The sequence below is a fragment of the Acinonyx jubatus genome, chromosome A1 (assembly GCF_027475565.1).
Source record: "Acinonyx jubatus isolate Ajub_Pintada_27869175 chromosome A1, VMU_Ajub_asm_v1.0, whole genome shotgun sequence".
In the NCBI taxonomy this organism is placed as follows: Eukaryota; Metazoa; Chordata; class Mammalia; order Carnivora; family Felidae; genus Acinonyx; species Acinonyx jubatus.
The window spans coordinates 3,309,883-3,324,352 of NC_069380.1; the positions used below are offsets into that span (position 1 = coordinate 3,309,883).

General features: G+C 37.9%; 1 long non-coding RNA gene across 1 annotated transcript in view; it reads left to right on the forward strand.

Moving 5' to 3' along the window:
* Positions 1 to 12,673, forward strand: part of LOC113601151 (uncharacterized) — a 28,641-nt gene extending 15,968 nt beyond the window's left edge. Inside the window, exon 3 of the long non-coding RNA XR_008293349.1 lies at positions 12,575 to 12,673. This is a non-coding gene — a long non-coding RNA (uncharacterized LOC113601151). The remainder of the gene's footprint in view (positions 1 to 12,574) is intronic.
* The last annotated feature ends 1,797 nt before the right edge of the window (positions 12,674 to 14,470 follow it).

A 14,470-nucleotide genomic window follows, 5' to 3' on the forward strand; every position in this document is an offset into this window, starting at 1 on the left:
GCCTGGAGCCTGCTTCCGATTTTGTGTCTCCCTCTCTCTCTGCCCCTCCCCAGCTCACGCTCACTTGCTCTCTCTCTGTCTCAAAAATAAATAAACTTAAACAAATTAAAAAAAAAAGAAATGAGATAACTGTATGATTGATTGGAGTTTAGAAAATAAAAAAAAATAAAGCATGAACTAAATCCATTATTCTAATATATGGTTCTAATAATAATGGCCACTTCCACAACAAAAATGTAGCCTTTCCTAATTATTGGGGCTTCATAAAGAAAATCAAACAGAGGAAGAAGATTGCATAGCATATAACAGTTATAAATATAAATCAGAAACCAAAACACATTGTTCACGGCTATAATATGGGCAGCAATGTGTTGGGCAGCAATCACATGTGAGAGAGGAAAACACTCCAGAGAAACCCAGCATGAGGGGCAATCTCACACTTTTGTGTCAACTCCAGATCAGAGCCTAACCTGCTGGGACTATGTCAGTGGCTAGCTGACTCAGGGAAGGGAAATTGCCAATTCCAGCTCCCTGTATCCTTCCATACGGGAGAACGAAATATCCAACTCAAGGCTCCTCTAGCCATCCTTCACCACATGAGGCAGGGGGACCTGAGCTAGGGACGCAGGCTGACCAAGAGACTAGAGGATGCTCCCCCTTCCTGCACACCTTACCACTACATGACCAAAGGCCTACTTACTACATTTGCTTTCACCCAGTGCCTCATGTTCAACTTTCAACAAAAAGTGAATGCTAGGCTATGGGGCGCCTGGGTGGCTCAGTCGGTTGAGCATCCGACTTCAGCTCAGGTCATGATCTCACCGTTCGTGAGTTTGAGCCCCGCGTCGGGCTCTGTGCGGACAGCTCGGAGCCTGGAGCCTGCTTCCGATTCTGTGTCTCCTTGTCTCTCTACCCCTCTCCCCTGCTTGCATTCTGTCTCTCTTTCAAAAATAAATAAACATTCAAAAAAATGTTTTGAAAAGTTAATGCTAGGCTAAAACCAAAAAATATAATTTGAAGAGGCTGAGCAAACATCAGCACCGGAGTCAGCTATGGCAGATATTTTTAAAAGTATGATGAATACATTGAGGGCTTTGATGGGGGAAATAGACAACATGAAAAAGCAGATAAATAAGGTCAACAATGAAATGAAAATTCTAAGAGAAGTCAAAAACAAATAATGGAGATCAAAAAGTCACTAACAGAAATGATGGGTGCTTTGGATAAGCTCATTAGTAGACTGAAGAAAGCTGAAGGGAAAAAAAAAACATTTGAGTTTGAGGATATGAAGGGAGATAATTCCAAAACTGAAAAGTAAGGAAGGAAAAAAACCCAGAATATCTAAATAACAGTGGGACATCTACAGAAGTTATAACAGATGCTTAATGGGAATACCAGAAGAAGATAGAAAAAAACAAAACAAAACAAAAAAACAGAAGAAATATTTGAAGTAATAATGACAGAATTACCTCAATTAATGTCAGACACCACAGCACAGATCTGGGAAGCTCAGAGAACACCAAACAGGATAAATGCTAAAAATTCTACAGTAAGCATATCATATTCAAACTTTAGAAAACCAAAGATAGAAAACAATTTTTGAAAGAAGTCAGAGGAAAATCTTACCTATATCTTACCTATAGAGAGGAACAAGGATGAGAATTACATATGACTTCTCAGAAACGTTGCAAGGTAGGAAAAAAAAAACAAAAACAAAAAAACAAAACACCAACCTAGAATTACGTAAAATTACCCTTCAAAAAGTGAAAGAGAAACAAACACTTCCTCAGACAAACCAACCATGAGAGAATGTGTTACCAGTGTATCTGACTCGTAAGAAATACAAGAATTTTTTGGGAATGCAAGCTGGTGCAGCCACTCTGGAAAACAGTCTTGAGGTTCCTCAAAAAACTAAAAATAGAACTACCCTACGACCCAGCAATTGCACTACTAGGTATTTATCCAAGGGATACAGATGTGCTGTTTTGAAGGGACACATGCACCCCATGTTTATAGCAGCTCTATCAACAGCCAAAGTATGGAAAGAGCCCAAATGTCCATTGATGGATGAATGGATAAAGAAGATGTGGTCTATATATACAATGGAGTATTACTCGGCAATCAAAAAGAATGAAATCTTGCCAGTTGCAACTACGTGGATGGAACTGGAGGGTATTATGCTAAGTGAAATTAGTCAGTCAGAGAAAGACAAAAATCATATGACTTCACTCATATGAGGACTTTAAGAGACAAAACAGATGAACATAAGGGAAGGGAAACAAAAATCATATAAAAACAGGGAGGGGGACAAAACAGAAGAGACTCTTAAATATGGAGAACAAACAGAAGGTTATTGGAGGGGTTGTGGGAGGGGGGATGGGCTAAATGGGTCAGGGGCATTGAGGAATCTATTGAAATCATTGTTGCACTATGTGCTAACTAATTTGGATGTAAAATACTCTAAAATAAACTATACACTTTGAAACCTTCTCCTCCACCCCCCCCAAAAAAATAAATAAATAAAAAGAAATACAAGAATTTCTTCAGAGAGAAGGAAAATGATAGAGGCCAGAAACTTGGATCTGTGTGGAGAAAGGAAGATCTTGAAAAATGAGGACGCAAAAGTAAAATAAAAACTTACATTTGTCTTACTCTTAGCTGATCAAACAGATAACAGTTTGTTCAAAACAATAATAGCAAAACATACTCAATTATGTGGCTTATGAATAAGTGAAATGACAGCGATGATACATGAAATGCGGAGCAGGGATGAGGCGTGTTGTGTCGGTCCAAGACGCTTGCAGCACAAAGTGCTACAGTGTTACTTTTGACATTTTGAGGAAACTCCATACTGTTTCCGGGGTAGCTGCACCAGTTAGCACTGTCACCCACTGCGTCTGAGGGTTTCTTTTTCTCCACATCCTCTCCAATACTTGTTATTTTTTGTCTTTTTGATTGTAGCCATCCTGACAGGTGCACAATGATGTCCATCATGGTTTGGATTTGCATTTCCCTGATGGTGAGTGAGGCTGAGCATCTTTTCATGTGTCTGTTGGCCATATGTAGGTCCTTTTTGGAGAAAAGTCAACCAAATTCACACTGAAAAAAAACAGACGGATTGCCAGAGTGAACAAAAAAACAAGACCTAACTGTATGTTGTCTGTAAGAAACACACTTTAAATATAAAGACACGTATAAAGGAAACAGATGGAGAAAGATAAACCATGCTTCCACTCATCTAAAGAAAGTTGGCGTAGATATGTTAATTTCAGAAAGAGCAGGCCTCAGAGCAAGAAAAATTAGAAGGGATAAAGAGAAACATTACATAATGGCAAAATTGTCAATACTCTAAGAAGACATAACAACTCTTAGTGTGCGCACCTAAGAAAAAGGCACCACCATACATGAGGCAAAAATAGTACTGCAAAGAGCAATGTATTAGTCCATCATTAGAGCTGGAGAGTTCAAGACCTGTCCTAGGAATGGACAGTCCAGCAGGCAGAGAATCAGTAACAATATGGTGGAACATCAATCAACTGGATATAATGGCATCTATGGACTACTTCATCCAGCAAGGGAGAATTCTCATTCTTCTCATGCTTACATGGAATACAAGCCAAGATCAATCACATTCTGTGCCCTCAAACACATCTGAACCGATTTAAAAGAACAGAAATGGTGCAATGTCTGCTCTCAGAATACTATGGAATTCAACTAGGAATCGTTAACGGGAAGATAGCTGGAAAACCCCCAAATACTTGGACATGAAACTCCATACTTCTCAACAACATGTGGGTCAGAGAAGAAGTCTCAAGAGAATACTTAAAACTTTAATATTGAAATTAAAGAAACCTCAAGGGAAATTAAATGTTTAGTTCAAAACAGTTGAACGGAATGACAATGAAGACACAACTTATCAAATTTTGTGAGATGCGGTGAAACGTTGCTCAGAGGCCAATTGATAGCACTGAATGCAGATATGATTATAAAAAGGAATTGGTATTGGCTAGGAATAAAGAATAGCAGGGGCTACCCGTATCAGCCACGCAGTAGGAGTGACCATGGCTCCCAGGGGCCTGTTCTGCAGAGGACCCTGCACCACCGAGAACTTCAACAGCCCTTGCAGAGGTCAGAGTATCCACAGATTTTGTTACTGAGAACCTCATCGTGGACTCCAGTGGATGATTCCACAAGGAGCCCCAGTGGCTTTCACCTGCAGACCTGCTGTGCATTCAGTGCTGAGGCCCCCACTGGTTTTTGTGCTCACAGACTCTAAGACTGTGGGTCTCTCCACACCTCACCACAGAAGCTCCAAGCCCCAGGGTCCAGTGTGACCTCCACACCTTCATGCTGCTGGATCAGCCCCCTGCAGCTGCTTGAGTCAATGCAGATGACCCCGCCACTATGCCCGTGCCCATGACTAGCCCGCAAAGTGCAAGGGCACACTGCCAGCAGCTACATGTCTGCCAACAGTTGGCCCCGTCCCCAGCCCTTCCCGCTCTCTGGGTGCCTGTAGCCCATCTCTGCCACCACACAGGCACTTGCAATTGACCCCCACAGTAAAGCATGTGCATACCACTGACTCCAGCCCCCATTTTCATGTGACTCAGTCCCTCAATGCCGGACCTAGAGGCACTGCTTTAGGTTCAACAATCCTTGAAGCCACTGAGGATCCTCCCCAGCATTCGTTACCAAGGACCATACCATTGTCAATGTCATGGACCCCAGTTTCCTACGCCAGAAACACCGTGAGTCCTGGCCCTACAATTGCCACATGTCCCCCTCCTTGGTGCTCCACACCACCAGATTCAGTGTGCTCCCACCTGCCTGTGAAGGTATAGCCTTATTAAAGTCAGTCCGTATAGTCTGGAAGAGGTGACTTCTTCTTCAAATGCACAGACACTTATGCAAGGCTATAGGGATCATGAAAAGTCAGAGAGACATGACTCCATCAAACTAATACAATAAACTTCCAGTAACTAATCCCAAAAAAGGGAGATCCAAGAACTATCTGACAAAGAACTAAAAGTAATTGTTCTGCAGAAGCTCAGCAGGCTACAAGAGAACACAATTTAATAAAATCAAGGAAACAATACAAGGACAAAACGAGAAGTTCAAAGAAGTGAGAAAATATGACAAAGAACTAAACAGAAATTTTGGAGCTGAATAATACAAGGAACAAACTACAAAATAAATTAGAGCTCTTTAATAGCAGATTCAATCCAGCAGAAGAAAACCACCAAACTCAAAGAGGTCATTTGAAGGTATCCAGGGACTCAAGAGAAACCATCAAAGGAAACAATATTCAAGTTATGGGAGCCACAGAAGGAAAAGACAGAGAATGGGAAAGAAAGCTGATTTAAACAAATAATGGCTGAAAAAATCCCAAATATGGGGAAAGATACGGACATTGAAGGTCGTGAAGTTAAAAGATGCCCAATCAGTTTCCGTTAAAGGAAACCTTAACCTAGACACATTATAATAAAACTTCCAAAAATCAAAGTCAAAGAGAGAATCTTGAAAGCACCAAGAGAAACAAAGCTCATCACACGTGAAGGAACACACATAAGGCTATAAGCAGATTTCTCAGCAGAAGCTTTGAGGGTCTAGAAAGAGTAGGATAACATATGCAAAGGACTTAAAGAAAAAAGCCAACAACCAAGAATATTTTACCCTGAAAATGTATTCTTTGGAATTGAAGAATTCATAGACATCCCCATACAAAGAAAAGCTGGAGCCTACCACCACTATAATTGCCTTACAAGAAACGCTAAAGGGAATTCTTCAAACTGAAAAGGGAGGATGCCAACTAGTAAAATAAAATCATATGGAAGTATAAAACTCACTGATAAAAGCAAGTATATAGTCAAATTCAGAATATTCTGCTATTGCGATAGTAGTATATAAGTCAGGAATAACTCTAGTAGAAAGATAATAAGGCAAAAGTAAAAGTAAGTATAGCTACAATAATTTAATGGACACACAATGGAAAAAGCTGCAAATCGTGATGTCAAAAACATAAAATGGGAGGGAATGAAAGCATTGAGCTTTTATCCTCAAACTCAATTTGTTCTCACCTTACAAGTATTTATGTAAGCCTCATGATGTCATACCCTGAAAACTAAAGGAATTAATATTGTTAAAATGTTCACACTACCCTAAGTGTTATACTGATTCAAAGCAAGCTCTATCAAAACTCCAGTGGTATTTTTCACAGAAATAGAGAAACCAACTGTGAAATTTGTTTGGAAACACCCAATAGCTAACACAAACACCTAAAGCAATCTTGACCAAGGAAAATAAAGCTGGAGATACCACTTCCCGACTTTAAACTATATTTAAAGCTATAGTAATCAAAACAGGACGACACTGGCCTAAAAACAAACATAGACCAAGGGAACATAGACAAGACCCCAGAAGTTAAGTAATGAGTGCACAGGCAGCTGAGTTTTTAAAATGGTATTAAGATTACACAAAGGGAAAGGATAGTCTCTTTGGTAAGTTGTGTTGGGGAAACTGACTATCCACATGTAAAATAATGACATTGAATTATTTTACCGTCTAAAAAAAAAAACTCAAAAGGAATTAATTAGGAATGGAAGCCATACAACTTCTAGAAGAAAACAAAGGAGGAAAAGCTTCTCAACATTGGTCTTGAAAATAATTTGGGGGGTTTGACATCAAAAGTATAGGTAGTAGTTGGGGCGCCTTGGGTGGCTCAGTCGGTTAAGCGTCCAACTTCACCCGGGTCATGATCTCGCAGTCCGTGAGTTCGAGCCCCGCGTCAGGCTCTGGGCTGATGGCTCAGAGCCTGGAGCCTGCTTCCGATTCTGTGTCTCCCTCTTTCCCTGCCCTTCCCCCGTTCATGCTCTGTCTCTCTTTGTCTAAAAATAAATAAACGTTAAAAAAAAAATTCAAAAGTATAGGTAGTAAAAGGAAAAACAAATGTCAGACTACATTAAACTAAAAAAAAATTGCACAGTAGAGGAAACAGCCAACAAAATAGAAAAGAAACCTATAGAACAGAAGAAAAAAATTGCAAAGCAAATATCTGATAAGGGATTAGTATCCAAAATACATAAAGAATTCACACAACTCAATAGCACAAATCCCGAATAACCTGATTAAAAAATGGGTAAAGGACCTGGGTAGACATTTTTCCCAAATGGCTATTAGTTGCAAAGATGCTTAGCATCACTAATCAGCAAGGAAATGCAGATCAAAACCATAGTGAGATATCGCCTCCACCTCTTAGGATAGCTATTATCAAAAAGTCCAAAGGTAAGTATTGATAAGGCAGTGGAGGAAAAAGAACACTTGTGCACGTTAATTGGAGACAATACATTTTAAAAATGTGATATATATAAAATGAAACATATTAATATATTGCATGTTATGCCATAACATACGTTATAACACAATAATGCTATATTATATTAGCATGTGTTATATATAAATATGTAATAAATAATAGCATATACAGCATATATGTTATATATAATGGAATATTACTCAGCCACAAGGAAAGGACACCATTTGTGACAACACAGTTGGACCTTGAGGGCATTCTGCTAAGTGAAAGAAGTCAGACAGAGAAAAACAAATACTGCACGATCTCACTTATATATGGAACCTTAAAAAAAACCAAACTCCTAGAAACAGGGAACAGATTAGTGGTTGCCAGATGCAGGGGATGAAGGGTGCAGGAAATGGGAGAAGGTGGTCAAAAGATATAAATTTCAGTTATAAAATAAATAAGTTCTGGGCATGAAATATACAGCATGGTGACTATGGTATACTTGAAAGTTGCTAATAGAGTAACTCGAAAGTTTTCATCACAAGAAAAAAAATTGTTACTATGTGCGGGACAGATGTTAACTAAACTTATTGTGGCAATCTTTTCACCGTATATATAGATAGATATAGATATATAAAGATGTAGATAGATGTAGTTATAGATATATAGATACAGATATAGGTAATCATTATGTTACATTACACACCTTAAACTAATACATTATATGTCAACTATATCTCAATGAAACTGGAAAAATATTGAAGACAAATTTTAAAGAAATGATTATGCATTGTAATATTGTTTATAAGAGCAAAATATAGAAACTCACCTGTAAGGATACCAACAAGAGTCTGGTTAAATAAATTAAGGTAAGCAAAGAGAGATCTCTTTTTCAATCAAAGTATATTGACATACAATGAGAAATCTCTTTTAATTATTGTATAGGCTAATCTTCAAAGGTATTGTTGGTTTGTTTTTGTTTTTGTTTTTGTTTTTTAATCAGATGCAGGGGCATCTGGGTGGCTCAGTCAGTTAAACATCCGACTCTTGGTATCAGCTCAGGGCATGATCTCACAGTTGGCGAGATTGAGCCCTGCGTCCGGATCTGCAAAGACAGTGCAGAGCCTGCTTGAGATTCTCTCTCTCCCTCTCTCTCTCTGCTCTGTACCCTGCTCATGCTCTAAATAAATAAATCAATCAACATTTTTTTCTAAGTCAGGTGCAGAACAGCACATAAAGTATGCTACCACTTATGTAAAAGAAGAGGACAGAGGGCAATGACAAAATACGTAAGCATATTTCTTCCATTTGTGTAAAATTTCAGAAAAGATTACGGTCACCAGACAAAATATAGAGCACTAGGTTAAATTTTAATGTGCGATAAACAATGATTTTATTTTAGTATATGTGCATCCCATGCAATATTTGGAGAATGCTTACACTAAAAACATGTTCATTGTGTACCTGAAATTTAAAACGAATCAGGAGCACTTTGGGTTTTTTTCTGCTAAATCTGGAGATGCAGTGCAATTTATAACAATGTTTAGCTATGGGTGTGAAGAGTCTGGGGTACTCATGGCCAAACGGGAGGCAGGGGCTGAAGGAAGACTTTCTCCTTTATACACTTTATACTTTTTGATTTTGAAACCGTGTACCTATTACCTATTAAAGGAACATAAGTAAAAATAAATGTGAATCCAGCGGAATATCCATTTAAGTGCACTACCAAAAACCACGTGTCATTATATTCTGTTTATAGTGAGACCAGGTCCCATCCATCACCTTATAATTTGAAAATACAAATATTCAGAATTCAGTGAAAGTCGAAACATTAGGTGATTTTTACGAAGTGCCCAGGCTCCCCCTAGGCTTCTCGTCATCCCCATTTAAGCGGTGGAAAGAAAAAATATCAAACATCTGAGGTTTGGGATAGAGGATAAAAGTGTCAGAAAGTATTATTCTTGAGAAGGCAAGCTTAGCCAGGTTTTTGAAATCTTCCCAAATCTTCCCCGCCTTTTGACAGCTTCTCAGATAACTCAAATGGCCAGTCAGACAGGTTGCTGTGTAGCGAGCACCAGGTGTGAAAAAAATCAAAGAGTATGACACACACTTGTTAGCGTGGCAGGCTGCATCGACACCTGGTGGGCTCATATACATGCACACACACACACACACACACACACACACACACACACACACAATTACACGCGCACAGGAACCGAGATGTAAAAGTAATGCGAGATTCTCTCGATCATTAGCAACTTGGGTTCTCATTCTAATCCAGTAAGTGTAATACTCAATTGGTGGGGAAAGTGAAAAAAAAATAAGTAATTCTGACTAGCTTTGGTCTCTCTTAAAAAAAAAACAACATTATGAAGTTAGTGCAATGAATTAACTTTTCGACGTGAATATCTTTGCTGTGTTCCTTTAAATTTCATTTCACTGTTTTTTAGACGAGGTATATGACAAAATTACTATCAGAGGCCTCTTAAGTGTTAAAAATGTAGCAAGTTTTTTCTCTTAAGCAGGTTTTTGAAAAATTATAAGTAAATGACTTGTTTGAGGAATGCAGGTAATATGAATTAGAAGAGATATTTTGAGCTGAACATTTCTGAGGCCATTATTGTTTGGGAGAAAGGTTGGGTTTTCCTTTGCTCAGGATTTTGAAAGTAGAGTTTATGAAAATGTCACAGCCATAGTTCTAATCAGCTGAGATTCCCACCCTCCAACCTTATGCCAGCTGGCTCACGTAGCCTCAGACTTTTTTGGCAAATGGTCAAATACAACACACACATTTTCAGCATCTGGATTAATCAGTGATAGAAGGCTGCTATTTTACTGCAGTGTAATTAGAAAACACACACACACTTTTATTCCTAATCAATAGAATTATTTCTGGAACGAAAACATAACTTTGGAATTTCAGTGGAAAGATGTTGTTAAAAGTAAAAGCTCATAAATTTACAATTCTTTTCAGTACATAGTTTTCTGTTCCTTTTCATTTTTGGTTATAATTTCATCTCGAAAGCGGGGGGGGGGGAGGCAACAGTTCCCTTTCTGTCTTAATTGTCTGTTCTTTAAAATAAAAATCAAAACAGCAACACAATTAAGACGCTAGAATTCTTAGCTGAGCATTCAGGGTTGATTTTCTTTTTTTCTTTTTTTTTTTTTTCTGTCTGAGATTATAATCAAAACAGTGTTGGTCCTTCTTAAAATTTCACAGTCTCCATCATGATGATGTTTGCAATGTTTCAAATGAGAACCGTATGTTCTTCCCTAACCTATTTAACAGTGGTAGCCAGATGTTTGAACAAATTATGAAGGACAGGTCTACCAGCTTATCCTAACAGAGAAGCATAATGCTGACCACTTACCAGTTCTAACGATCTGTCCTCACCTCAGCTAGCAGAAAGAAAAAGAAAAGTATGCCTTTAGTAGCAAATATGATTGGGACTCATTGTGTTGGTCCACGTTAGAAGGTGACAAACCTTCCAAGAAGTAAACAAAAAAAACTTTAAAAAATATTTATCGAGTTCAGATGGATTATGAAAAACTAGCATCCTGCAAAAATACTAAAGTCAGAGTGAAATCACAATAGTTTTATTATCAGCTACAGCTGTGATTTCTCAGTAGACATTCTTTTGATTCTGCAGGTTCAATAATAGATTCCTTGGTGTTAAAGACATTTGCTGTCGAAGCCATGCAAAGCAGGTAAAACAGATTAGACATTATCTCTTGAAGCAAATGTCTAAGGTAACCAACTCAACATGGAATACATCACTACCACTCCTTTCTACACATAAGGATTGCATTTGCTTGCAATTGTAGCTAATTGTAACCAGTTACTTAAAACTATTACTACTTGGGGAAAACGTACATATTTAAGGTATATTTTTAAAATAAGCAAAGAGACAAATACTTTTATACATGTGCTTATAAACAGCTCTGGACAAGCAAGCTAGATCTCCGGCAATTACATAAAAGGATGATACATCACTACAGCGTCGGTTACGTATGATATGATGGCATGTTTTTTTAAACATTTCAAAATCGATTCACATAACTAACTACAGTAGTAGGTGATTGATTACAATAAGAAAGTCTCACTGAAATAAGATTGAAAGAAAAGATCTATCTCAACCTGATAAAAGCCCTCTACAGCAAAGCTAGAGCTAAATTATATTTAATGGTCAAACACCAAACACTCCTTTCTCCTTTAATAGTTGGAATGAATCAAGGGTGTCCTCTTTTGTCACTTCTACTAACATTTTACTAGAGGTCATTTTCAGTGTAATGAGGCAAGAAAGAGAATCAAAAGGGACACAGGTAGAAAAGGAAGAAGTAATAAAAAAAGTAAAAAAAAAAGAAAAGGAAGAAGTAACGTTGCTTTATTTATTCATTTATTCATTCATTCATTCAGTTATTTATTTAAATTTTATTTTGCCATTTTTCACATTATCATCTTGGTATTTTTTGTTTCGTTTCGTTTTCAGGTTAGTTAACACATAGTGTAGTGTTGACTTCAGGCATAGAACCCAGTGATACATCTCTTGCATCTCTTATATGACACCCAGTGCTCATCCTGAAAAGTGCCCTCCTTAATCTCCATCACCCATTTAATCCACCCCTACGGAACCCCCTCTCCATCAACCCTCAGTTTGTTCTCTGTATCTAAGAGTCTCTTATGGTCTGCCTCCCTCTCTGTTTTAACCTTATTTTTCATTCCCTATGTCCATCTGTTAAGTTTCTCGAATTGCACATATGCATGAAGCCATATGTTATCTGTCTTTCACTGACTTATTTGGCTTAGCATAATACCCTCCAGTTCCATCCATGTTGTTGCAAATGGCAAGATTTCATTCTTTTTCATTGCCGAGTAGTATTCCATTGTGTAGATAGATAGATGATATAGATACATATAGATCTATGTACATATATATAGATCTATCTATATATATCCCACATCTTCTTAATCAATTCATCAGTTTATGAACATATTTTGGCTCTTTCCATAATTTGGCTATTGTTGATAGCACTGCTATAATCCTTGGGGGTTCATTTGCCACTTCAAATCAGCGTTTTTATATCCTTTGGATAAATACCACAATTGCTGGGGCTGCACCGGTTTGCATTCCCACCAACAGTGCCAGAGTGTTCCCATTTCTCCACATCCTTGCCAATATCTGTTGTTTCCTGAGCTGTTCATTTTACCCATTCTGACAGGTGTGAGGTGGTATTTCATCGTGGTTTTGATTTGTATATTGTCTTTATTTTTAGAAACTATGATGGTATAAGCAGAATACCCTAGAAATTCACAAAGAAACTACTGAAACTAAATAAGTGGGTTTAAGAAGGAGGAAAGTGGAGGATAAAAGGTATGTCTCTAAAATCAGTCATGTGCCAATATACCAGTAGCACTAAAAATAAAATGGTAACATAAATGCCATTAAAATACCCATAAAATCATGAAATATTTAAGGATGAATTTAACAAAATATATATGAGCCCTGTCACTGAAAACACAAAATGCTGCTCAGAGAAAATAAAGGAACTAGTGATATATAACCCAACAGGGATGAATATTAAAAACATTATGGAGGGGCGCCTGGGTGGCTCAGTCAGTTAAGTGTCCAACTTCTGCTCAGGTCATGATCTCACAGTTCATGGGTTGGAGCCCTACAGCTGTGCTGACAGCTCAGAGCCTGAAGCCTACTTGATATTCTGTGTCTCCTTCTCTCTCTCTCCCTCCCCTGCTAGTGCTCTGCCTCTCTCTCTCTGAAAAATAAATAAACATTAAAAAAAGTTTTTTTTTAAATATTATGCAAATACCTGATACATTGTGTGAAAGAAAACAGACACTAATGACTACAGATTGTGTGAAGTCATTTGTAGGAATTTCCTGCAAAAATTCTCGGTATTGATACAGTACATATTGTTTTCCAACATTTCACATGATTGACACTACACCAAAATGGTCCCCAAGATTCTTACCCACCTGTGGTATACATGCATTGGATAATCTCCTCATCAAGTGTGTGTGAGGAAGAAGCTTTTGAATATATAATGAGATATCATACGCATGAAAAACACAATCACTGGAGTATTTCTTAAATTTCCATTCTTCCAGGGCACCTGGGTGGCTCATTTGGTTAAGCCTCTGACTCTTGATCTTTGCTCAGGTCATGATCTCATGGTTCGTGAGATCGAGGCCTGCATTAGGCCCTGCGATGACAGTGCATAGCCTGCTTGAGATTCTCTCTCCCTCTTTCTCTGTTCCTCCCCTGCTCATGCTCTCTCTCTTTCTCAAAATAAACAAATAAACTTAAAAAATTATTAAAATCTCCATCCTTCCTACTATTGGCCTCATCTCTCAGTTTGTAAATAAAAAATAAATCACTTACTTCCATTATGCCAAGCTATATTACTTGCAACTATGGTCTGCAAATGGATACAGAGAATAAAGATAACAATAGATGGAAATGTTAGTAGAGCACAGAGTGGAGAAGGGAGTGAGAACGTCTTGATTTTTCCAAGAAGGAAGTTCTATGCTGACTTTCACGTGGAGGGTCTGTAAGAGTAAAGACACATATCTCTGAAGTAAGTCCATGTAGTGGAAGATAGGAATTACCTAAGCCTGCTTACTTCAACCGTTACACCTCAATACCTCATGATTGATTGCTTTAGCTGGAGATTTTACTTTGGGCTGATAAATTCCTGATAACTCTGCTTGTGTCCATTGTTTTAGTAAGTCCTTCTCCCCTTGCCCCTTGATGACCCCATGTATTTTAATAAGATCACAGACTAGGACAAATTAGAAGAATAGTTATAAAAGCTACTTATTCTCATCTGCTAGTTTCCCTTATTTGTCATTTCTTGGCATATTCCTAATGATTAAATTTTCTCCTCATTATCAGTCACACTTCCAGTTTGTTTTTTTGTTTGTTTGTTTGTTTGTTTGATCCTTGGTAGTTTGTGATTGGATGGCAGATATTGTGAATGTTATATTGTTGCCTGCTGGATTTTGTTTTATTCCTTTAAAGAGTGTTGGCTCTTTTTCCTATCAGTTAATTATATTACTTGAAATCAGATTCCTTTCAGATTTCCTTTTAAGCTTTGGTAAGTCAGGACTAGTGAATGTACAGCTTTAATGTACAGCTAATTTAACCACACTAT